Source organism: Heloderma suspectum, chromosome 1 (assembly GCF_057233095.1).
Source record: "Heloderma suspectum isolate Gila_16-S chromosome 1, 16-S_ref, whole genome shotgun sequence".
Taxonomy (NCBI): domain Eukaryota; kingdom Metazoa; phylum Chordata; class Lepidosauria; order Squamata; family Helodermatidae; genus Heloderma; species Heloderma suspectum.
Window position 1 is genome coordinate 188,415,572 of NC_139458.1, and position 27,685 is coordinate 188,443,256.

Consider the following 27,685-nt stretch of genomic DNA (forward strand, 5'->3'; position numbering starts at 1 on the left):
GGTGGTCCCCCATTTGTGGAACAAGCTCCCCAATGAGGTCTGCCTGGTACCAACATTATTATCTTTTTAGCGCCAGGTTAAGACCTACCTCTTTTCCCAGGCATTTGGCAGCACGTGATGAGTTTTAATCAGTCTTGGATGTGTCTTTAGTTATGACTGACAGTTCAAAGTTGTTTTTAGTTTTATGTTATTTGTGTATATTGTCTGTGTGCTTTTAAGTAAAAAAAAAAAATACATAATTTTATAATTCCTTGATCCTAGGCCAGCCTTTCCCAACCTCGAGTCCACAAATGTTGGAGGACTACAACCCCCATAATCACCAGCCAGAATGGCCAATGGTCCGGGGGTGATGGGAGTTGTAGTTCAACAACATCTGGGGATCTAAGGTTGGGAAAGGCTGGCCTAGGCCAATTCATGAGTTAATATGCATCTTATGAAGCCACTTCACTGGGGCGGGGTGGGGGAGGGAAGCATTCACACATTCAAACCCCACAACTACAGCCCAAATTATTCTATAGAGACAGAACATAAGACTGCTGATCCTCTAGCTCCTTGAGTCACAGCTCTTCAAGATCTTTGACGGGTATGGTATAGCTTCATGGTATTGACCTTGTCAAAAAATTAAGTACCCAAATTTAACTATAGGCATCTACTTTATATTGAGCCAGATCATTGGTCTTCTAAATCAGAGTACTGACTACTCTGACTTATAGCAAGGTCTCAGATCACGACAGTTCCTAGTTCATTTCCCTGAGATCTTTTAAACTGGAGATGCCAGGGCTGGTGTTAGGAGTCAGCATCACTGGGCAACTGCAAAGGCCCACACCACAGCAAAGGGGCCAGTGTTGACCCCCAGAGCCCCCTGCCCCTCCTCTCCTCCTTGCTATTGCTGCCTCTTCACCAGTCCTCTCTAAGCATGCAAGTAGTGACAACAGCAAGTCTTGTTTGCTCCTTCTGAGCAGCAGTGCGGATTGGGTGCAGAGGGAGAGGGCAAGTGAGTTTCATTTAGGGGGTCCAGGACAGGCTGTGTGGCATACACAGCTCTATCCTCCAACAGAGGGGAACAGGTGCAGCATTCATGAGGAACCACTGAAATGATTCCCCCTTCGCCCCCATGCATATGCCACTTGAGGCGGTCGCCTCACTCTGCTTCATGGTAGGGCCATCCCTGCTTCTGCATTCAAAGTGGCATGAGTTTAGCTGCTGAGCTACAGGCACACAGAAGGGCCACATCTTTACAGATGTGGGAGAAATTATCAAGTTATCATTACATCCTTCCCTGGAAAAAATAAAACCATTAATATACAACAACAACAACAACAAACAGAAGTATTCTGCAAAATTATTATACAATTATAGTATTTTGTATGATTCAAATTGCAAAGCCAGCTGTAATAATTGCACATTTACATAGTAACATCTAACAGGTCTGGGACAGATCATTGAGAACCTGCTGTCACTTTATAGCATACATTTTTAATAGACACTTTAAACATTTGGACAAATACATACACATATATCTATATATATTTAAATAGCATTTTTTCAACTGGTAAACGTAATTATCTACCGTCTGAAACGAAAGAAAAAGGACAGAAATTGACTGAATCAAAATATTCTGTCATCATTATACATAAGCAACCCAAATATCTTTTCAACAAATGAAATTATTCTTTATTTTATGCTTTTAAAAATGCATTAGGGTAATTGCTCTGCAACAAATTACCTTCTGTGCTATAAGCTTGGCTACAACATCTCTAGCATGTACATCAATTGTGCACATTGTCATGATCTTCTGACGATCTCCAGGGGTGAGTTCCCCTAACAGCATGTTTATAAGGGCGTTCAGTTGAGCAATCTGCAAAATAATTATATTTCAATGGAGATATTACACTGTGAAGGGAAAGCCCTATTATATGTCAAGTGCTAAATGGAGCAGCTCTGGTAGCAAGGCATACTTATTGGTGCTTTTAATCAACGCAAATAACTTTTGCAAACTAATAATGGTATTGTTTTCTCATAATTGCAATTTGCTTCCTTAATAACAAAGATACACTTTTCAGCTAGTGGCCATTACTTCTATTTCAATATGAATTAAATACTGGTGTACAGGTTCATTTGTACTGCATTTGCTTTAGCGTTCAATGTGATGGAATTATTAAGAGTTTCAATGGAACACATCTAATAAACAGAGCAAAGGAATCATATAATAGACAAATAGTGCTTTGTTATTTAAACTCCTTTACCGGGGGGGGGGGGGGGAATTATGTTCAGCCATTCTGGTTTCTGGTTCATTAAATCTAGTTTATGAGAGAAGAAAAAAAGCAAATTTAAACTGGCCTGATGTATAGAAATCCAAAAATCAAGATCTACAACAAGCACTAGGGTGACCATTTATGCATCACCCAAAAAGAGGACGAAAGAGGACATCAATTTGCATAACATGTGCATATGGTAATTTATATGTATAAATGTGAATTTAGAAATAATGAGTATAATTTAAATCAAAATATAATACGTTCATCTTCCCATAGTAGGGAAGACTGTGACCAGGTGCCCCGTGTGCCTGCTCAGTCTGCTGTCCAGGTGCTACTGTTGATGGGCAACTTCAAGGCACCTTCCAGGCTCTCCCTTCTTAGGGTTCTTTGACTTTAAACCAGTCTTGGACTGGGCAACCCATCAAATAGAGGACACCTTCCAATAGAGGACTGTCCTCCAACAGCTCTTCCAACAGAGGACTGTCCTCTGTGAAATTGGACACCTGGCCACCCTAACCAAACACCGATGCCGAACAAAAATGCATGTGCCCAATATACTAAAAATAAATAACTCCAGTTGCTACCAAATTAAAGGAACACATGGAATTTGAAAGAAGATTTGGCAGGCTGGCTGAAAGGAATTCAGCATGGCAATTGGGGAGCCTCACCAAATTCTGAAGTGGGCTGCTGTGCCTTAATACCAGTCAGCCTGCCAGGCTACATTAGGCCTGCCCAGAATCATGGCACAGTAGCATCCAAGAACTTTATGCAGAGTAGGACCATTTTGTTAGAGAGGTAGCAAGGGCCCAACCCATGAAGCAAAAGCTGAAATAGGTGCACATGCTTCTAGGCCAGGGGTGGGGGACCTACCTGTGCCCCCCCAGATGTTGCTGGGCTCCAACTCCCATAGCCAGCATGGCTAATGGCCAGGGATCCTGGGAGCTATAGTGCAACAACATCGGGGGGAGGGAGTTCCTGAGCCCTGTTCTAAGCTGTGCCATGAGTTGAAGATGTCATCAGTGAGCACTGTGCAGCCTTTCCCACCCTGATTCCTTCCAGATGTTTTGGACTTGAACTCCCACAATACCTTGCCATTGCTGGGGCTGATGGAAGTTGGGCAGGTGAAATCTTGTAGGGCAGAGGTGGGCAACCTGTGAACCTCCAGATGTTTTGGACCTCAACTCCCATCATCCCTGACCATCAGCAAGGCAAATGTCCAGCAACATCTATGGGGACACATGTCCCCCACAGGGCCTAGAAACACATGCACCCATTGCAGCTTTTGCAGCATGGGTTGGGCCCTTCCTGGTCTAGTCAGTCCAAACTGACCTCCAGAAAGACCATCCAGTAAATCTAAATTATTACTAAGTCAGAACTAATGAGGGACAGCCACTCCTGATAGCACTTTCCCTTTTTCCCTTTTCAAGGGTTGTTACACTTGCTTGTTTGAGGCTGTACTCTTTCAGAGCCATTTCAAAGCCTCCCTCAAGTCACTCAAAAGCAGTCCTGACATCTGCAGCCCACCAGATTTGACTGCCAGTCAAAGCCACTTGGGCCGGGTAATCAAACAGCCACTGGTCTCATGGCTTGTCCTCGTAACTCATAAGCCACCACAGCTTCCATTATTTTCTGCCATGTGCATGGCTTCTTCTAATCGGCTTAACCAGCATTCTGCCTACAGCATGTAGAAAGGCACAGAAATATTATGGGCTTAATTCAACTTAAGGACGAATTCAACTTCTTTTGTGTTTTTGTGCCACTTCATGTATAGCCCAAGGGAGACCAAGGAAATAATTTGTGCAGTTCAGGGCTGGCGTAAATGGTAGGTATAGTCGGGCACCTGCCAGGGGCCCAAACCCCAGCAGGGGCCCACTTGCAGAAGCCCCCTGGAGTTGCTTCTCCTCTTCACCGTGGCAACCTGCTTGTTCACCTGCCTCTGTCTCAGGCCCAGACAATGGTGGTGCTGAGGTGGAGAAGGAGCAGATGCCATTGCCTACTTGTTTAATGGCTCTGTGCCTGCCAAGCAAGCAAGTGGTAGCCTGGTTCATTTTTGTGAACTGTCCACAGAGCTTCAGCTATGGGGTGATATAGAAATATAATAAATGAAATGAAATGGCCCATGGTCAGGAATGCTGGGAGTTGTAAGAGGGCATCAAGTTGGTGACCTGAGAGATTCTAGCCCATTCCTCTGAAATTAGGAAGCTCGGAGGGACTGCAAGAAAAGCAGAATCGCAGATATATATAATGAACATATAATTTTAAAAATACTTTTAAAAAGCTGATGAAAGGAAGTATGATCTCAGAAGAGGCATTCCCCTTGTGCTCACATGTAAGAGGGATGTCCCTTCTGAGACCTTTCCAAACGAGGCTGTTAATCCACTGTATCTGCTTTAGTTTTTTTTGCAGAACTGAGATCTGAGCACTACACGAAGAGCATTTCCTTTCCTGCTCTTCTGCTTCATAACCTCTAGGTGGCACTTTGGTATAGTGGAATAGCCCAATTATGCAAGCAGAAAAGGCATTTTCTTTCACTTTCACAAATAATACCACCTTTTCCCTGCTCTAAAAAAAATCTCCAAAAGTGCTGTTTCAAAACAGAAGAAAAACTGGAGGGTCTGGAATCATCTAACGAACCTGTAAACAACCATGAAGAGGGAATGATGGGCACACAATAAACGCCTCATGTAGAGGAGCTCTGAGACAATATCTGCCACAATACACACACACACACACACGTGGATCACCTAAAAACAAAGGATGCATTCTACTTGCTTCAGCATTATTGGGTTGTATCCAATGCTGTGTGAGCGGAAGACTGCTCACACACAATGAGAATGTCCTGCTCTCTCCTCTCCAATATAGTTCTCTCCCCCTGCCCCCAAACCATTCCTAAGGGTCTGGTTAGTTCTCTCCCCCTGCCCCCAAACCTTTCCTAAGGGTCTGGTTACTCTCAGGAAAGACCTGGGTTGTGGTATAAAGAGCTGCAGTGGGAGGGGAAATCACATCTTTCTGCGTTTTTTGTTAGTGGCTAGTTGCTGTAGTTAAACAACTTTTAAAACCAGTTAGTGCCCATCAGTGTTCTTCAGCAGTGCCCTGTTTTGGGAATGCAAGTTGTCACCTGAGACCATGAACATCCCTGTTCTCCTTGTTTCTAGCCTCCCAACAGCCCCTTTAAACAGAAGCAGGAAGGGACCACTGATTGGGCTGCCAACAGCTCGTGTTTAGACCCTCTGGTGTACTTCAAATCTTCTAATGTTCCTTCCAATGTTTATTTTACTTTAATCTGCTTCAATTCTCCCTGAATTATGCTTGGACTGTTTGCTTTCCCCCATTCTGGCTTTGACACCCAGTGGTGCAGCTAGAGTCCAGGGCCCCACAGCCCAAGACCCTCTCAAATGACCAGCCAGAGAGCGTCAGCTGGTGTGGGCATTTAAGTAAACTCCATTTTATTCCTGTCATCAGGATAGTGCTATTATTTAAGTGAGTTTAAAATGCAAAACTGCACATGCTCAGAGTTTTGTTTTGCTGTTTAAATCAGGGTCAGCAAACGATTTTGTTGCTGTTCTAACATCTGCTATTCTAACAACTGCAGAAGCAGGTGTGAAGCATGGAATGGCAGCTGGGTTGGAGGAGAGTACCTGTTACTTGCCTAACACACATGACCATCTAAAATTACCCAGCTGCACCACTGTTGACACCCATATCCCAGCTTGCCCTCTTGCCAATGGATTTACCTGCCCCTCACAGGAACAGCGCTCTGAGAATACCACAGACTCTCCTTCTCTGCTGTACATTCCGATGGCCTGTTGTGTTTCCCTGTCTTTGTCCTCCTCAAATTTAAGGTCAGCCACGTTGTCAAAGAGCTTCATCGAGTGCCTGGTAATCGATTGATATGGATGCCAAAGTTGACCATGTCATAGCTTCAGTTCAGCATCACCAAAAATTAGTGAAGCTGTCTAGCTGGACAAAAGAGAAATTTACCTGCTTAGGCTGAGTCCCTTTGGAGATGATTTCTAATAGATCCACAGCTGAGACAAAGTAGAACCTTGGAAAAGCGAGTCTCTTGGCATCCAAATAGTCAGCCAAGGATGGATTTCTCACAAACTGTGAGCCTGGAAACATACATCCCACAACTGTAAAATAATGTTCAATGCAGAATTAGAATTGCTACCAAAAAGAGGGGGACAAAGTAGTCATGTGAGAGTCCTGGCTGGCCCAAAACATTGTGCTGCCTGAAGTGAAGAACGTCATGGCGCCCCCTCCCATTCCATGTACTAAAGCTGACTGGATTGGCAGTTGGATCTTCCTTCAATACTGCGGATGCGACAATGTCTTCCACCACACCTCAAGGCAGCAGGGTAACTTAGGGGGCGCAGGGCAGGCTGCATGACACACAGCTCTCTCCTCCCAACAACATGCTGCCGCCTCGTAGCATCTGTCACCTGAGGCGGCTATCTCACTCTGCCTAACAGTAGGGTTCTCCCAGCGCCCCTTCCTCTGCAGAATGCAGATACAGAAAAGCATCTTGAGCAGACAATAAAAACACAGTGAATGCCATTATATCATTCTCTTTACTCTTTGCTTAGAATGCCTTCACACCTCAAATACGTGAATGCCTTAGAATGGCTACAGTTGCAATCCTAAATGAACTTCCTAGGGAATATGCCTCATTAAACACAAGACTTACTTCATGTATCAGACTGTGCAGTAAAGAGATTTCACTTCAACATCTCTAGGAAATATTGAGCTTTTCTACATGAGGCTGTTAATTGCTGTATCTACTTTTGTTTTCGTTGCAGAATTGAGATCCGAGCTCTACACAAAGTGCTTTTCTCTTCTTGCTTTCACTACATGACCTCTAGTTGGCATTGTGCTATAGTGGAATATTGCAATTACACAAGTAGGAAAATATATTTTCTTTCACTTTCAGAAATAATACCCCATTTTCCCCGCTCAACCCGCCCCCCTTCCAGGTTTTAAAAAAATAGAAGTGGAATTGGAGGATCATGACATCATCTGAAGAACCATAAACAACTGTGAGTAAGGAATCATGAGTACACAGTAAATGCCTCATGCAGAAGAGCTCGTCATCCTTCATAGACAAGAAATAAAGGGGCAGGGGGAGGCAGTGTGGCAGGAGACACATGCTGGCCTGTTCTATAGTCATACCCAAGGCAGGGGTGGCCGAATTAGGCTGCAGTCCTATGCACACATATCTGGGAATAAAGCCCATTGAGTTCACTGAGACTTACTTCTGAGTAGACATGCCTAGGATTATACTGTCAGTCTATTTTGCATGTATATACCCAAAAGTCCATTCCACCCTGTTTCCACATCAATCTGACTTTTTCCCCACAAAAAACTTCACAAATTCACATTTAAATACATTCTTGATAAATATGTATTTTAAATGTATTTTCTTGCAAATGCACATTGCTAAACATATTTTCCTCTCAAAATACATATTGTAAAATGTATTTTATATGTTTAAACTACTGAGAACTATGTTGCAACATGTGGAGAAGGATGAAATTAAGTTCTGAACCACACATTGTTCTGAGAGGTGCTGATCGGGTCAGTTTGTATGGGAATTCGGAAAGATAAAATTCTTCAAGCATCTCTAAGCTGACAGCACTGGCCATTTTAAGTGTGGACCTTAGATCCATTTAAGTCAAACCTTTGCTGAAGAACTTCCAATTTGTCAAGCAATCCCATCCCGTGTGTTACTTTAATCACTTCTTTTGTCTTCACCACTACCGCCATAAGATCCTGAACATCCAAGAGGAGGGAAAAAAGGAAGAAAATAAAAACAATAACAAAAACAAATAAAACTTGAGTTTCTTTGTTTTATAGGCAGTGTTGTATCTGAACTGGGAGAAGCTCAAATCCCTGCTTTGCCACAAAATGAAATTCAGGCAGTGTTGGGTAAATTGCCTTTAGTCTGGTTCTACTGTAAAAATTGGGAAATCTGTAATAATTACTTACTTCATGTGAGAAAGATCATATAGAGGGTTGGATCTAGACTAAACCTGCAATCCTATACACACTTACCTGGAAGTAAGTCCCATTGAACTCAGTAGGACTTACTTCTCAATAGAGAAGTGCAGTGCATAGAATTGCACTGTTAGTTAGCTGAGGTTAGCCCCACTGAAATCAATGGGATTTAAGACATGGCTAATTTGTCCCATTGATTTTGAAGGGATCTAAGTTCAGCTAACTTATTTTGGATTTAACCCAAACAGTTTGTCAGTGCAATCCTTTGCGTGGTTCTTCAGAATTAAGTTCTCCCCATCTCCGCCAACAGCGTCCATTCATGCTTGCTCCCAGGAGCATATGCATAGGATTGCAGCTAAATAACTAATAATAATAATTGTACACCCTTGTAGATAAGTCCACAAATCTTTGTAGTCCACAAAAATTTGAGCTACCATGTAGCTCAAATTTTTAAAAACAGTATCTGGTAGTACCTTAAAAACAAACAAATTGATTGTGGCATAAGCTTTCATGGGCTACTTTGTCTGATGCAGTGGACTCTGGGCTGGCTGATGAAATATTAAATTCTATGCATTGTGGCTTGTTAACCGTGCTGAACAACCCAACAACAAATCATGGGTTCTTAAGGTAAAGAAAAATAAATTTTCTTGATAAAGAAAAATAAGCCACAGTGCATGGTTAACAAGCCACCCTGTGGAAAACGGGCTGCATTCAGACAACATGATAACCTACAGTACAACAAAAACTCACAGTTCTACAACAACCCACACCCATCCACTGAGTGTGGGTTAGTGTGTTGTATGAACCCAGCCATCAATTGGATTCGCACAACACCATAACCCACACTCAGTGGTTGAGCATGAGCTGTCATTGGACTGTGGGTTATTGTTGAACTGTGGGTTACTACGTTTAGGGATGTCATGAGAGTCCGGGAAGGGGTAGAGTCCAGCAGACTCCCCCTCACTGGCGCACCCCTGATTGGCTTGCCGAGACTCTGTGTGCACGTGCACCCAGACCCACTCGCCAAGCAGCCCTGTGCCTGGTGAGCTGGTCTGGCAAGTTATCCCGTCCTTGCAAGGAGGGGAGAACAAGGAGTTAACACGGCCTGGCAAGCCTTGAGAGGCGGAGGAGGCAGGAGTCGCCATTAACCCCTTGTTCTCCCCTCCTTGCAAGGAGCAGAGAACGAGCAGGAGGAGTGACTCCTGCCCCTCCTGCCTGGCAAGCCTTGAGAGGCAGCGGAGACAGGAGTTGCTCTTAACCCCTTGTTCTCCCCGACGGGGACTCCAGCAGCTGTTGCGCACAATGGTGGTTCCAAAACTTCTGTATTTTTAATGTGCCTTTATGGCCACCAAATACACAACATTAAAAATATGGAAAATCCAAAGCCACCGTTGTTGCACACAATGGTGGCCCCGTGGCTTCCTCAGGCACTTACCGGAGCTGTTTAGAAGCTCGCACAGCTCCATGAGCAAGAGTGGCCAGTGGCAGCGGCTTGGCAAGCACCTGCGCAAGCCAGGTGCTGGTGAGTCTGTCCATCCCTAATTGTGTTGTCTGAACTCAGTTCATTTTCTCAGTGCATTTCTCTCTCGAACAAATCACCTTGAGAACCTATGGTTTGTTGTTGGGTTGTGAATTCTGGGTTGTTTGTGGTTAACAGGCCGTGATTTGTTATTGCAGCTGAGTTCAGACAACATGATAACCTATGGTTCAATGACAATCCACACTCAACCCATACTCAACCACTGAGTATGGGTTATCATGTTGTGTGAACCCAGTCATTATCTATGTAAATGCTGGTTATTAAGTCTGTATTTGAGAGATTGAGATATTCCTGGTGGTTCCTCATGGACCTGCTGTCTGTCTGGAGTCAACATAGGCTACAGCTTTTAATGCGTTGGCTCTCTCTCTGTGGAATTCTCTGCCAGGTGATATCAGGCAGGCATCAATTTTGCTTTGTTTTTGACTTCTGCTAAAGAAATGTATATTTAAACAAGCTTTACCTGAAAGGACCACCACCGTTTTCTTGGTATGACTTGATTTAAAATAAGTGTATTCTTTGGTATTTTTATTCTTTTTTTTTGCTGTTCATTGCTTTTTTAGATACAGAGTGGCTTATAAATTTTGTAAATAAATACATAAATAAATTTTGCTCTTGTTTTCTCAAAGATACATTTATGGTAGCTGATTCCAACCTCTCTTATTGCTTAGGAAGAAAGATAGGGATGCTTGCTCATACCTTAAAATCTTGATCAATCCCTTCAAATCTTTTAGCATCTTCTGAAAGCTGAGTCTGTACGTCCTCAGAATTGGTGAAGATACTCTGGAGGTGGGCCCAAGTTTGCTGCACTTTCAGCCACATTGAAATAACCGTATCTGCTACAGTTAACCTTTGCTGCCATTTGCTGACCTCCACCAGAAAATACTCCACATATTTACTCATCAGGATGTTTTGAAGCTGAACCTGCAATGATATTGAAATAAGGCCATACTGTATGTTAATTACACGCACACTCATTTTAACAAGTAATATGATTATTAAGAAATGGGATGTACAACAGAATATTGCAGTGTGGAGTGCTCCTGTTCAGTGTTCCAATGAGCTAGCCATGTCCTTGTCCACAATACTCCATTCCCTCTCCTACATGGGTTTTCATCCCTCTCCTAACAGTCAATCAGTATTATTCGGTGGCCACTGAGCATACTCAGTCTTCATTTAGCGTTTTGGGGTGAGTGGGTGTCCCTCTTACGTTTTTTTCTGATGCTTTTTTGTACTCCTAAAAACCCTGAGGGCTTCACCAAACCTTCTGATACCTCTCTCTCCGCCCCCCCCCCCCTGTGTGTGTGTGGTGCCACTCTGGCTACACAAACATCAGCACTCATGCCTGAATATAAGAAATAAAGGGAATAGCATTCATAGTTCACTATATCTGAAGCATATGCTCTAAGCATGCAATCTGCATAACTGAAGGGCTTACTATAGACAACTGTTTATGTTGAACAAAACCTGGTAATAATTTGCCATAGGGAATAGTGACTTTTCATTTAATTAATGCCAGTTTTCTTATACCCTGACATGGTTTTTGTAGTTTCCTCATAGTGAGAACCACATAAAACTCAGTCAATCTTATGAAAGTACAGAGAACATAATTTGCTTCAATCAGACCAATGAGAATACATTGTAGCTGTTGTTTTTAATAGCCCCCCCCCCCCCAATCAATGTATCTATAAAGGAAGTTTGTGTACATACCATCCAGGCTGGAATATGTTCGAATTGTTGCCAGTTTCTATTTACCTATAACCACTGCCTTCAGCAAGCACAGATTGTCTAACAATGTAATCCTAGCCATGTCTACTCAGAAGTAAGTCCCACTGATTTTAATGGGGCTTACTCCCAGGTAAGCGGGTACAGAATTGCAGCCTTGAGACTGGAATGCTCAAGATCTTTTTTAAAGAGCTATTCCTCTCCCCTCTGAACAGTCATTTTTGATTGGATTTCATTGTATACTCAATATTTTAATTGTTTTGTAATTTGACAGATTTTCAAAAAGGCAGGATACAGGTTTAATACATGGATAGACTTTGAAGACTTTGGCTCAGTTTCATATTCAGAATCTCCCATAGGGAGTGCTTTCAAACAGCCAGATATACTGATTGGCTAAAGCTCTGCCTATCATCATATATACTAATAGTGAACTCATTCTCCTAGTGTGGAGCCTTATGTAGCCAGAACCAAAGTATCCACACACAAGACAGAGGTATCAGCAGTCTTGGGGAAAGAGGCATGGATCAGTTATATAACTGAGCCTGTACCTGGAGCCAGGATGGTGTTGTCCACATGAGGGGACAGCGGGAGGTTCTTCCAGCTTTTTCCTCAATCTAGCGATGCCTGCTGGGATGAGAGGTTAAGGATTTCACTCGTTCCAGATCCTTGAACCCCATCACTTATCTCATGCCTTCATTCCTGGAGTATAGTGACAACTCTGCATTGCGTCAGTTTGTTGGAGATCCCACTTGTAGGTTAAGAATCGCTGCTGTTTTTTTGTGAATACACTGTTAGTGAGCTTTTCGCTTCAGGCCAGCTCACATACAGAGGGCAGTTGCTCAATTAATTTGTCAGCTCTGTGGGCACAGGCTGATGCACACTGTGGTTTCTCTACACAACCCCATGCCCAGCAGAGATCATGTGAAGAAAGCAAGTGACCAGCTTTGCATTTCTGAATCAAACCTTTACCAGGAAGTACACATCTCGGGAAGAGCTAGCCAGGATGGAGAAAGGAGCAACTGGAACAAGGTGGTGCTGGCTGCCACATATACTGAGACCTGCTTCACTCATGACAATGGCCCCATTTCCCTTTGGTGAGATTTATGCTATGTGTACGCTGGCACAAGTGACAAATGCACACATGGTGAATTAAACAGGTGTGGACTTGTCACCGATGACTGCGTACATGAGGTGGTATCCATGCAGGGAAATCATCTGGAGTGAATCAACCATGATTGAATGAGTTATTGAGAGAGAGAGAATGAAAAAGCAAATACTTGAATATCTACATCCATATCTTCTGGATTATTATTTTTTAATTGCCAAATGTATGATGAGGATATATGCGACTCTGGTAGAAAACCCATTATTGCACTCCAGATCTCTGGTATGCATTTTAGAGGACTGAGCTGTTTATTCACAATATAGCTTGAAACTATCTCTATATGCCGCTGGTTGCTCCACATGACAAGCTGTTTGTGTATACTGATCTCCATGCTGATCATAGGCTTTGTATCCATGATGCAGTTTACTCAAGGTCATCTGTGGGTGCCAGCAGCCAGAGGTGTGGGAAAACAACTCATGCACTGAGATCACATGACAAGCTGGTACACACAACGGCTCACCGTGTTAGATGCCATGTGGAGACAGTTTCAAATGTCTCTACACACTGGTAGGGATGTCCGTCGTGGGGAAATCCAACCGTTTGGGGGCCTGACAGATCCCTGCAACATCCCTGACTTGGCTCATATTTGTGAGCCAAGCCACAGATAAGTTCCTGAAATCCAGGAACTTTTGGGAGTTTTTAAAAAATGGTGCAAATAGCCATTTGTGCAAAAATGAGGCTGTAAATTAAGCAGTTTGAGCAAAATTGCAGCTGTAAATGGGGTAAATGGCTATTTGCACAAATAAAAAATATGAAAAATCCACCAGCTGGCAGAAGATGGACGGAGTCTGGAGGGGCCAAGGTGACGAAGCTCATTGAACTCCACCCCACAAATGGATTCTTCTGATATCCCTACATGCTGGTTATACCATAAGAAGTGGCTCTCAGGATCTAGGGGGTTGATATTTATTTTTAGAAGAAATGTATATGCTATGTATCAGGGAAAGTTCTCCTAAGGTGACTTACAAACATAATTAAGGATGCAATCCTATGCATGTTTCGACAGAAAGAAGTCCTACATGCATAGGATCATGCCTTGAAACATAAAACATTTTAATACATGCAAAACAGTCCAATTACAAATAACGAAAACTCAAGCAGCTTAAAATTCCAGCACGACGCTTTTTGTAAAATGCAGAATGAAACAAAACAAAAAGGGTTTAAAAGGTCGTTTTTAAAGTTAAGAAAGTTGTGGCCATATGTACTTTCTTTCAGAGAAAGTTCTGGAGATATGAGGCCACTACCAAAAAGACCCTTTACTGCCTGCCAGTCTGATGTGGACCGTGATGTTGGGCCTGCAAAAGCAGGGCCTCTGAGGCCAACCTTCAGGCCCTGGCAAGTTTATATGGATTCAGTGGCCCTTCAAATAACCTGGTTTCAAACTGTCCAGAGTTTGAAAGGTCAAAACTAATACTTTAAACTGAGCCCAGAAACAAATAGGCAGCCAATATAAGTGGTGCAGTAGTAGTGTAATGTGTTCTGAATGCCTAGCTCTCCATGCACACAAACACACACGAGCGTCCTAGTGTCTGCATTATGTACTAGGCCTGAGAGATGTATGTACATGTAGTGTCAAATGTAGCATCATGATCTCTTGCAGGCAATGTGCATTTGTAAGAAGCCACTGCATATTTTTATTTTTATTGTCTTGTTTACTTCATAAATATTCACAACTGTGGTTTAAGCTTGGAAATCAGAAGGGTTGTAATTGGATTAAAAACAACTTGATATTTAATTTAATAAAACTATTCACATTATTTTGTATATATCCTAAAAAATATATGGAAATTTTGGGAGGCATTGTTCCCATTTAAAATAAACTCTCGAGGGACCCTTCCAATGACTTACAATCACGCTAATATATTTCATCCTTAGAATTGCAGTCGTTCTTAAAATGCTGAGGGCAGCAGTACACTGTAAAACTAATCTCTTGTTCATTCAAAATAAAATGCCTATTGTTTGAAACCATAACGGATTCTGCACTTTCTATTCAACGTAATAGCTCGAACGTTTCTGGGAAATAAAGGCGAGAATCCAAGGGATGCGAGAGGAAGTGCACAGGGTTCTTTCATCTTGGCCTTGATGTACCTCGCAACAATCCATCGCTAATGACAAAATGCTGTAAGACTTGGATGGATGTCTAATTAGATAGCAAACATACATAATGCCTTGAAAATCTTGAACGCACGTCATTACCTGATTGTCTTCTAGCGTTTCAATGAGGTTTTCATCAGATTTCAGCAACGGTGTGCCCGTGCCGTGATGTTGTTCGTATGAGAAATCCATAACACCCTATGTCTGATTGATCTCCATGAGTGCCTGGGGGGAGGGGGACACAAAATCAGAAGGGTCCAATAGTTCTACAAGTGCAGTCCTGAGTCTCTTAACATTAAGCACACCATTCCACTGACCACAATGGCATTAGGACTGCAGACTATTTCCTATAAAAGCAGTTGTGACGTGTGTGCGTGTGTACGTGTGTGTGTGCGCATGAGCGCCAGTGTTGTAGTGGTAAATTTTGAATTGCAGGCACTCACTGTGACAGTTTCCAAGGCCACACCCCCAAGAACAGTCCAGAAACGTAGGCAACTGTTTTGTTCCGTGTCAAGAAACCCATTCCAGCAGTTTTCATTTCCACCAGAAGCAGGTCTTTTGTAAAGCTAAGGGGTTTTAATGACCCATTCGAGACCAAGCTACCCCCAAATACTTTGCATTATAACTGGGATAGGTCATAACAATATACCGTTGCTGGGAAAATCTATTTCCCCAAAGCTACTGTGAGGATTGCAGCTAAACTCAGAGGGAACATGGAAGCTTGGGGGGTGGGGGGTGGCAGATGACATAATCATCCCTGCTAATCAAAAAGTACTGGAGCTTCGACCCTGGGTCTGGGCCAATGCATATGGGGGCTACATGCCAGAAGCTGCCTGCTGCTGGCATGTAGCCCCTGCTGTGCTTGCCCAGAGCCAATACAACCCTTGGGCTCAAAAAGTTCCCCAGCCCTGGATTATATTACCTTTTCTATTGTCATTTCTTTCACAGCTTTATCCACAATGTTTTTAACTTCATCTTCCACCCTTTGGAGTTGAAGAGCTAAAAGGTCTCCTAGTGTAGTGTCTTCATTCATGACAAACCATACCTAGGAACTGAAAAAGAAACAAGTCATTTGCACCATGATATTTGATCACCCTGCCAGTGTAAAGCCCTCATGTGCAAAGCCAAAAAGCAATACCCCTGTTGCCATCATGAGTTGTTGCCAGTGTCTTTTCCGGACCGCGATGTTCTGGAGTTCATTCACAGCTCTTAAGGAGGTTAACAAATTCTTCACAGTTGATTCTAATCCTACATATATATCCCAAGTCTGTATTTCTTTATCCAGAATCTTCATATCCTATGTAGGATAGAAACCATGAAAAGAAAGGAAGAAAAGAAGTAATGTGCGGTAGCCAAGCTTATCTGTGTCGTCTGGATGTGCACCGGCAGCCATCTTGTTATTCTGGAGGGGGGGAGCCAATTTGAAAATAGTGGCTCCCTGTATTTCCAGAAATACAGGGAGTGGCCATTTAAAAAATGGCTCCCCTTCCTACAGAACAACAAGATGGCTGCTGGTGCATGTCCAGAGGGTCCAGGAGCTGGCAGCGGCTCCCCTGGTGGCAGCACCAGCAGCGGCAGCTTCACCAGCAGCGGCACCAGCTCCCCAGGCAGCAGTGGTGGCATCAGTGGGTCCCCTGGCAGCACCAGTAGTGGCTCCCCTGGTGGTGGCCCTCCCATGGAACAAGGGCCCAGGTAAGCAGCTGGGGGTTGGGCAGCATGATGGGGGGGCGAAGTAGGATTCGGACATCCAAATCCCAGTTTGGCTTTGTAGGCCGAAGCGAGGCATGCCCCCCGGCCCAAGTCAGCCTGAGCCTATTCGGGCCCGCCTCAGAAACCCCAAAGTGGTCTCCAAGTCGGATAGGGAGGTCCATGCACAGCCCTGCTGCAAACTACCGTATGTGAGGAATCATGAGCACACAATAAATACCTCATGTAGAAAGGGTCATAGGGTTTTTAAACAACTTTGAGGATGCTGCATTCACAGTCACTGGTCCTTATCGAAGTCAGTCAAAATAATCACCGTTAAAGCAAAATAAGTATAGCTGAAAGCCTTGCTTACCAGGCACTGGATTACCACTTTGGTTGTAGAAGCAATGATCACTGCATGCTCTAGTGCGTGCAAAAGTTGGTTTGCCAGATCAGTTTGCCAGTTTGATAAATACAGTGCACACTGCATATTGCATATAAATACAATATAATAATTGAGGGAAATTATCACCTTTGCAAATCTTCAAAGATCCACATCCATTTGTTCAATGTTTATTTGTTTCCATGGAGTTTTCATCCAGTCTTTAATGCTCATCTGGGGAGGAAAAATCCCATAAGTCTTTTTGTGGCAACTTAAGATGCAAAGCGTTTTCAAACTCAAGTGTAGGTTCTGTATATAAATATGTATAATGTATGAAGTCTACAAAATGGATTTTAAAATCTGAAACCTACTGAGGCTGAAATCTAATCTAAGGGGATACTACATCTTTTTCATTCTATGTGCTGGAAAATCTTGCTCTCATTTTCAGGGAGAAAACATTGAGCAGATTCATATTTCAAACACATTATATTTTCAAACATAGAAATTCTCTGACATTCAACAGGGTGACCTCTCATCAAAAGCTGGGGGGAAAAGGAGGTTAACATTTTAATCATTTTGTGGATAGCCTCTTCTTCCCCTCCCCAATTCCTCTATCTGACTTACTGTCATCGCTCATATTTAGTTAAGAAAAGGAAATGCAAAATCAAAAAAGAATTGGTGAAGTTTAATCTGTTCATTTCCTTGATTTTTTAAAAAAAAATGTAACACCAGGGTGCCATTTCAGGTTTCAGTAAAAGGGCAAGATTCACAGCAAAGTTCAAAAGAATGCTTTCAGATACAGAAATTGAGATTAAGGGTGCAAATTGGCTCAGGAAAGCTGGGAGCTGTAGGACTGTTTCTGTCTAAACATGCATAGGATTGTACATTAAAACTCCTAAAACAAAGCAGTGTATTTTAAGAACATTTTGTTATGATCATTGTTTAATATTTCCTAATAATCAGAGATACTGGGTTGTATCCAACGCTGTTTGTCTGCCAGTGGATTGGAAACTGCTGGTGGATCAGATTTCCTTCCCCGCTGAAGCCACTTGCACATACCCCAGATCTGCCCTAGAGGGTGGGGGTCCACCTGGAGCAGATTTGTGGGCTGCATGGGGGGCTGCAGAGGGGAGGAGGGGAAGGGGAAGCCGCACTGTGGAAGTCCACTTGCGTGACCTTGGATTTAACCCATTATAATGACTCACGTGTGATCTGAATCAGGGAAGGGGGGGATTCCCCCCCCCCTGCTTAAATGGCTCCCTGATTATCATATGAGGGGACTAATTTAACTAGCAAAAGGTATACATCTTCTTATTAGCAAGTGTCTAGGAGCTTCCATCCACTGGAATAACAGAGTTTTTGGATCAAACACACTGTGGACTTCTTCACACCGGGCTTTTATCCTGGGATTAAGATTGCTCCTTCATGGAAGTTTGCAGGCTCTTTACATGATGCCGCGACGCTGCTGTGATCATTCAAGGCATCTCCTGCACTAAATGCCCTTTGTTCCATTTTTAAATAGATTGCAGATACTGAGCTAAATTACCCTGCTGTGTTCTGCTTGAGTTTCCTCTGTGAAAAGAGTTAAAGTTGCAAGAAGAGAAGCGAGATCAATGAAAGATAATGGAAGACGCAGAGGGGGAGGCGAAGGGGAAGGGAAAAAGGAAGCACATGTAAAGGGAGTCAGTTGCGGTCCTGCATTTAAAACGGAAGCAGAAAGCCCCGTTTTAAATGCAGGATGTTAGGCTGGTGTAGAAATGTCCTGTATGTATACACGTGTAATATTGTGATCTCTAGACATCCAGGGAAATAAAAGGAAAGGAACCTTCCCTTTTAGTTCCTTCTTCCAAGTTTATTGCTGATGGCCCCTTATTTCTAGTTTTTATGTAAACATACTTGGGAGCATTACAAAATGGAAATCCTAGAATCATCAGGGACAGAAGATCATCAAACAAAATATTGATGTGCTTCACTAGCATCTGCTTTTTAAAAACATTGTTCCTGTGTGCTTTATTCATTTTAGTCACATGTTCATAAGTAAGTTAACATTGTCATACATGCAGTTGCCACATGGCATAAGGCAGAAATGGAATGGGATTAATTTCCAAGGACATATTTTCTCCTATCAGTGCTTAATAACTAATAAGAGGAACCTATTTCTAGTTCAGCCAAATGAAAATTCCCATCAGAGAAAGCAAAGAGAGCTGCACTGCTCCATCCATGCACAGTCTTTGCTGGCACTCTGATTGGTCCTAATAAATGTACTGCCCAGCTCTGTGGATTCTGAATTAATTAATTCCCATCAGGATATTTTCCTTTATATTGTTGAATCAACTATACAATAAGCAATATCCATACATTTGTTTTAAATCTGTTGTTTTAAATCTGTTATTGTATTTTACATATCTGCATTGCTGCTAGGATTTATTTTGGTTTTACTTTTTTTATACTACAGTTTTAAACTTTTAAATTTTATATTGTATTTTATCCTGTATTTTGTGGTTTTGATTGTTGTGAACCGCCCAGAGAGCTTCGGCTATTGGGTGGTATAGAAATATAAAAAATAAAATAAAATTTGACTGTGAACCTGAGTCATCATGTATGAGGCTCTGCAGTAGTGAGCTCTCACACCTCACTAGGTTTTTGGGGAGAAGCATAGCTCAGTGGTAAAACACATGCTTTGCATATAGGAGGTCCCCCATTCCATACACTTCGATAATTAAAAGTATCTTAGGAAGAAGATCCGAGACCCTGGAGAACCACAGCAGGTCAGAATAGACCAGCCTTCCACAACCTGGTACTCTCCAAATGTTTTGAACCTCAGCTCCCATTAACCCCAGCCAGCATGGCCCATGGTCAGGAATGCTGTGAGTTGTAGTCCAAAACATCTGGGGGGCACCAGGTTGGGCAAGACTGGAATAGACAACATTGGGCGAAATGGACTAATGACCTGACTCAACATAAGACAGCTTTGTATGTTTACACAAATCAAAGACAAATATAAATCTGATTGATCTGTGGATAACTCAGTCCTTGTGGCTCCATCCTCCTCTAAATTCTCTTGAGGATAAACATTACCAAGCCTGATCTCTGTGCTGACTTGCTGTCCTCCCAAGAAGTAAACGTCTTCTGATTTCCTGGCTGCAGTCAGCGTCTGCAGTAATCTTTGCACGTAGAAAGACAATGTCTGTCACTGCCTCCACATTTTCTCCCTCTGTTTGCCAGTTATCAATCAAGCTGGTTGCCATAAACTTGGGGTTTTTTAGGTTTAAGTGCAACCCAGCTTTTGCCCTTTCTTCTTTCACCTTCGTCATGAGGTTCCTCAGCTCCTCCTCGCTTTCAGCCATCAAAGTGGTATCATCTGCATATCTGAGATTGTTAATGTTTCTTCCAGCGATTTTAACTCCAGCCTTGGCTTCATCAAGCCTGATATGTGCTGCATACAGGTTGAATAGGTAGGGTGAGAGGATACAACTCTGCCATACTCCTTTCCCAATCTTAAACCAGTCCGTTGTTCCGTGGTCTGTTCTTACTGTTGCTACTTACTGTATATCTGTCGTTATACAAATTCCTCAGGAGGCAGACAAGATGACTTGGTATCCCCATACCACCAAGAACTTGCCACAATTTGTTATGATCCACACAGTCAAAGGCTTTAGAATAGTCAATAAAACAGAAATAGATGTTTTTCTGAAACTCCCTGGCTTTCTCCATTATCCAGCGGATATTGGCAATTTGGCCTCTAGTTCCTCTGCCTTTTCTAAACCCAGCTTGTACATCTGGCAATTCTCATTCCATGAATTGCTGGAGTCTACCTTGCAAGATCTTGAGCATTACCTTACTGGCATGTGAAATAAGTGCCACTGTTAGATAGTTTGAACATTCTTTGGTGCTTCCCTTTTTTGGTATGGGGATATAAGTTTATTATTTCCAATCCGTTGGCCATTCTTGTGTTTTCCAAATTTGCTGGCATATGGCATGCATCACCTTGACAGCATCATCTTGCAAGAGTTTAAACAGTTCAGCTGGGATACTGTCATCTCCTGCTGCCTTGGTATTAGCAATGCTTCTTAAGGCCCATTCAACCTCACTCTTCAGGATGTCTGGCTCTAGCTCACTGACCACACCGTCAAATCTATTCCCGATATTATTATCCTTCCTATACAGATCTTCCGTATATTCTTGCCACCTTTTCTTGATCTCTTCTGCTTCTGTTAGGTCCTTGCCATCTTTGTTTTTGATCATACCCATTTTTGCCTGGAATTGACCTCCGATGTTTCTAATTTTCTGGAAGAGGTCTCTTGTCCTTCCTATTCTATTATCTTCTTCCGCTTCCGCGCATTGCTTGTTTAAAAATAATTCCTTATCTCTTCTGGCTAACCTCTGGAATTGTGCATTTAATTGGGCATATCTCCCCCTATCACTGTTGCCTTTTGCTTTCCTTCTTTCTTGGGCTGCTCCCAGTGTCTCAGCAGACAGCCATCTTGCCTTCTTGGTTTTCTTTTTCTTTGGGACGTTTTTTGTTGCCGCCTCCTGAACAATGTTGCGAACTTCTCTCCATAGTTCTTCCGGGACCCTATCTACTAAATCTAGTCCCTTAAATCTATTCTTCACCTCCACTGCGTATTCATGAGGAATATTAGTGAGCTCATATCTAACTGATCTGTGGGTCTTCCCTATTCTCGTTAGTCTGATTCTAAATTGTGCAATAAGAAGTTCGTGATCTGAACTACAATCAGCTCCAGGTCTTGTTTTTACCGACTGCATAGATGTCCGCCACCTTTGGCTACAAAGGATGTCATCAATCTGATTTCGGTGTCGACCGTCTGGTGAAGTCCATGTATAAAGTCGTCTCTTAGGTTGTTGGAAGAGTGTGTTTGTTATGCATAGTGAGTTGCCTTGGCAAAATTCTATCAGCCTATGTTCTGCTTCATTTTGTTCTCCCAGACCATGCTTGCCTGTAATTCCAGGTGTCGTTTGACTGCCCACCTTAGCATTCCAGTCTCCTGTAATGAAAATAACATCTCTTTTTGGCATACTATCCAGTAGGTGCTGCAGATCCTCATAGAACTGATCTGCTTCTTCAGCAATTGTTGTTGGGGCGTATATTTGGATCACTGTGATGTTAAATGGCTTACCCTGAATCCCAATTGAGATCATTCTGTCATTTTTTGGATTGTATCCAAGCACTGCTTTAGCCACTTTATTATTACTTATGAAGGCCACTCCATTTCTTCTGTGGTCCTCTTGTCCACAGTAGTAGATCTGGTGGTCATTTGATGGGAAGTGGCCCATTCCAGGCCATTTCAGTTCACTGACACCCAAAATGTCTATATTTAATCTTGACATCTCCCCAGTAACCACATCCAATTTGCCCTGGCTCATAGCTCTTACATTCCAGGTTCCTATGGTGTGTTGATCTTTAGAACATCGGATTCGTCATTCACCACCAGCACCATCGGCTGCTAGCCCTCCTTTCGGCTTTGAGGTAGTTGCGTCATCACATCTGGGGCTAGTTGAACTTATCCTCTGTTCCTCCCGAGTAGCATTTTGACCATCTTCCGATCTGGGAGTCCCATCTTCCGATGGTATACCGACATATCTCTGGTTGTACTGATCCATTTAGTTTTCATGGCAAGAAAACTGGGGTGGGTTGCCATTTCCTTCCCCAGGGATTGTATTTAGTCTGACCTCTCTGCCATGACCTTCCCGTCTTGGGTGTCCCTTCATGGTTTAGCTAATGACGTCATTGAGGTGCTCAAGCTCCAGCACCACGACAAGGTAACAATCTCCTTTGCTGGAGGACAATGCATGGGTGTTACAAAAATGTTGTATCCCCTCTCAAATCAGCACAGCAAAGACCCAGTTCTGAACTGCTTGTAGCCCTTCCTGGTTCCTTTGGAGAGCTTTATGTGGTTTCTTTCTTGAACCACACCCTTTTCCATAATCCCAAATGTTTTGGAGACTGGTTGTGGGTGTACAGTGTAGAACGATAGGCACTCTGTACATGCTCAGGAAATCTTTCTTTAGATTTATGCTATTTTTTACTTTACTTTTTTTCAGAGGCAATATACTAAGTAAATTGTAACAAGACAACGGAATATTGCCTCTTCCCATCTACCCTGAGGGCATCATCAGAGAGCCTGCTCCAATGGCCACCACATACTGAGATTCAGCAGGTATCTACTTGTGAGCAGGCCTTTTTGGTTGACCACCCCCCGCCCAGAAACTGTGGAATGCTCTCTCTAGAGACATTTACCTGGAGTTTTCCTTAATGATTTGTCAATGCCGGAAAAAAAGAAAAAAATGTTATTCTCTCAATCATTTTCACTCATTATATGTTTTATTGCCTGGTTGTATTTTGTATTTTATACCTTATGCTCTGAAATTGTGTTTTAAGCTGTTTTACCTCTGTGATTATTTTAGATGTTTAGTATCTGCTGCCTTGTTGCTGTTTTAATTTCTGTTTTGAATATTTTGAATTGTATCTTTGGGGCTGCTTTTCATTGTGATCGTATTTTAGAAGTTATTGATTTTGTTGTTTTATTGTCTACATTGCCCTAGGACAAACTTTCCCAACCTGGTAACCTCAAGATATGTTGAACTACTACCCCCATTATCCAAAGAGAGCATGGCCATTGTTGGAACTACTCTGTGTTGTAGTCAGCACATCTAGAGGGCACCAGGTTGGGGAAGATTGGCCTAGGAAAGAGGGTGACTCATAAGTTTAATAAATATGTAAGTAAGTAATACAACTGTGTGAGATTTTCTTGCCCCTGACAAAGAGAATTAGTCAAAACATGTGATGTATGTTATACACTACAAGAATTCCTATTTCTTGAGTATCTATTCGAGGTCCTGCCTCTTTTAAAAAATGTTTCCATTTCCTATTGTTAGCAAAAAGTCCTCCGTCTTTGCAAAGACTGTTCTTAAACAGGACTTGCAGAATTGTCTTCCCCAATCCAAGATAGTTGTGGGAAAGCTCATAATATTTTGTTTCAGGTTTTGTGTACTGTTGGAGTTTTCCCAGAGATATGAAATATACAGCTCCATTTTGAGGTATGCAAGATGACAGTTGCCATTAGGGTTGCCACTTTTTTTTTCTTTGTATTGCTCCTGCACCTTTTACAGCAGAACTGTAGAGCAGCACAACACAGAAAATCTGTGTGGTGATGCTTTTCCCACTACTTATCACCATGCCAGGAAAACCTTCACCTACTAAATGTTTGTGTGTCAGGTTGCTGATAATGACACAGGAATGGGGTCAATAAAAATGTTAACAAATCTAGTTGTTTCTAGCTTTGAGGGTTTCTTTTTAAATTACTGTGACTGAAGTGTCTAATTCAGGAAAAAGATATTTTGTTACCTTATCCATGCATGTATAAGGATCCTCAGCATCAAATCTAAAGATGACTTCATTTTTAAATCTGTTTCTAAACTCTTGCTGTTTAACCTGAAAGACACAGTATATATTTTTGAAGTTGGGTTCCTGTAAGGTTAAGCAGGTGATCCATTGAGACTATACTATAACTTTTCCTTGGCTGCCATTCATTAAGTATGTTCCATCTCATGAACCTTGAATCATTTCTTTTTAAGTACTCTTATTTCCCTTAAATTTGCTTAAAACTTTATTAGATACAGACTGCACTTCCCTGACACGCAGCTCGCATACATTTAAAACATTTCCAGTGGATAAGTATGAAACATTTAAAATCTACATTTGATCTGACAACAGTGGCACCATGTTTGAATTAGAAACAGATTAGACATAATTGAAGATAAAGAGGATGCAAGCATCACTCCCATTTTGGGTGAACTGGGCTTTAAATTATCAGATTCATCCGGAATATATCACCAAGAAACATTGAATTGTTATCTTTAGACAGCCTTTTCTAAGAGTTTACAATTTCTCAGTTCAGTGAAGCTTGCCACCAGCTTGTTATCGGAACAAAAAACGAAAAATCATTCGGTTCACAGCACAGAACTGATCTCACCTCAAAAAGTACGCATTTTCTTCTGATAACAGACACTTCATTGGACTGTAGAGGAGCCACTTCATGCTTCACAGTGAAGGCAATCTTTTTAAGATTCTTCCACTTTTCAGGTAATTCCTAACAACGCACAGATATTGTTTGTTCGTTGGCACATCAAGCCAGCAACCCTTTCTCTCACAAAAGATTGTACACGTGTCTTATTTTCATTTTCCCTTTTTCTCTACACTAGTAGATCGTACATTTTACTCTCCACCTCATTATTCTCTGCAATCATGGACTCATTGCTCACGGTAATTTATAAAATAATTTGTGTGTGTATTTGGGTATAGCAGTCTGTACCTTGGTACAGTGTGCGTTATGTATATTCAGTATGAAATGAACTCAGCATCTCCATCAGCAGCACCTTTCCTGCAGCATTGGGTTGGATCTAGAGTTTCCCCCACTAGTAGGAGCACTCTCTGAGTGGAGTCTTCTCAGGACACCCTGGCTAGTGGGAACAAGGGGAGGCAATCTTTGCTGATTCTCCCCTCCCCCTGCAGCCCACAGCGCCACCTCCCATGCTATTCCGGAGGGTCCCCCAACCCTCCAGAGCAGACATTTGCAGGGCATAGGAGACTGCAAGAGGATGAGGAAATCAGTGAAATCACCTCCTCCCCTGTTCCATCTGCAGAAATACCCCACTAGATCGGAAGACTTCCATGGATGGAAGGAGCCCTTCCATCCATGTAAGGAAGACTCTGGATCCAAGCCTGTGTAAAGTGTACTGAAGAGTTCAAACAGTGTCAATCTCCTCTAAGAACTCATCAGAACACTGTCAGGTGCATGGGGACTGTGCTAATTTGCAAAATGATCCAACCCAACTCCTCAAAGTATCAGAACAAGTGGTGCAGACCATACCAGTACTGTAGCACTACCTCCCAATGTTAGTTGGTGCCTCTTTTATTGGCATATCTACCAAACTATATCCATTTTATGCTGATTTTAATGGTCACAGTTGTCCCCAAAGAATCCTGCACATTGCAGTTTGATGAGGCTGCTGAGAATTTTCTGTTACAGAACCTGAACCTTTCCCATGCAGAACTAGACTGAATGACTCTTAAGCCAGTTTGAGTCTGTGGTCAGATACGCCAGAGGAACCTTTTCGCTCAATTCTTGTTTATGGCTGTGTAGTCCCTGAAAAAATGGCCATCTGGGAAATAGCTTAAGCCAATCACTGTGCTCTGCTGAGAATGTAACGTGTTGAATTAAATCCTGAATGGTTCATGTGCCATACTCCTTGCTACTGTATTTGGTCATATACACATCTACAGGCCTGTCATCTCCCACACATCATCATCAGAGGCCCTTCTCTGAATCCTCCTGCCCTCTGAAGTAAGGTGACTGGGGACCACAGGGAGGCCTTCTCAGTTGCAGTGGCCACTCTGTAGAACACCCTTGTCAAGGAGACTCACCTGGTGCTGAATGGAATGGCTTGAACCCAGAGATGTCCTGCAGGACTGGAGAATTGCTTCTGCTTGTGCAAGGCAGCCCCGCTGAGTACCTTCGATTTCTCCATCCTGCTGTTGCATCCCATGCCCCATCCCATGCTGGTCCAGATGGTCCATCAACCCCCAGGAGTAGCTTTGGGATAAATGCAGCATGGAGGGGCTAGGAAAGCCCAGTTGCATGAGCAGAGTTCCACAATCCAACTCAATGTCCTTTCGGCAGCAGGCAACAATACTGTCATTTATCCAGCGTTTCCAGCATGCCATCTAAACTGACCCTTAATCTGATGATATTAGGCAGTATCCAATTGGACATTAACACTAACATAAATCATATTGCGCTGGAGTAAGGGTCCTCTAGCGCAATACCAATAGCATTAGCTGGTGCAATAGGATTCCCAGGAAAACCCGTTGCACCAGATAACACTGTTGGCATTGCACTAGAAGTCCCTTATGCTAGCACAAGTAATTTACATCAGCACTTGTGTCTGACTGGGTACTGCCCATTGTTTTTTACTGTCACTGTTGATTTTTATCCCTCAGCTCAGGTTTTACTGCTCTACATTGTTTTCTATTGATTTTTTAAAAAAACAACAACAACTTGCCATTGTTTTTATGACTGTTGTGTGCCATCCTGGGAGTTCTGTTAAACTGAAGGGTGGCATAAACGTGTTTTAAATCAATGAATGAACATATTCTAATAGGTGCTCCCAAAACCACAGAATGAAGGTATGACAATGGGAAAGTTGCCACAATGTAGTTGGAGTGCTTAATACACACCATGGTTTCCATATCAGGCACCTGCAGACCTGTTTTAAGATTAACTTCTCTCCAACTCTGAAAACTGAGTTATTGATTTTGCTTTTGTTCTGGCAGTTGCACTTAAAAGTGCTCTAAAACATTTACTTCCTCACCGAGATTTCCTTGAAGAAAATGTCATTGGTCCTGCAAGGGCTAAGCCTGATATATCAGAGTAAATAAAAACTCTTCTGCAAGCCAATTAAAATGAGTCCTTGCAATAGCTTACAAGGTCCTTGCAAGACCTCAGCTCTTCTTCAAGTTAGTGCCAGTGAACTTTTCTAAAGCTTCCAAGTAGACCATCTTGCAAATCCTCAGTGGTTTTTCCAGCAAACAAAGCAAGACATGCTTAGATTAGAATGTATGAAGTAAGCAAAATAATGAAGACTTAAAATCTGCTCAATCAATCTTTTAAAATGGGAATAGTTTGCTTTGGAAATGTTAGTGTACATTTAAGAATATTATCAGGATCCATATCTATATTTTGTGCTTTTCCATCATCATCATCATTATCATCACACACACACACACACACACTTAAGGGTGTGTGTTTTTTGTACATAACTAA

At 42.5% G+C, this 27,685-nt stretch overlaps 1 pseudogene; it reads right to left on the bottom strand.

Annotated features, from left to right (window-relative positions):
* Positions 1-27,685, bottom strand: part of LOC146358527 (dynein axonemal heavy chain 11-like) — a 320,580-nt pseudogene that overhangs the window by 278,161 nt on the left and 14,734 nt on the right.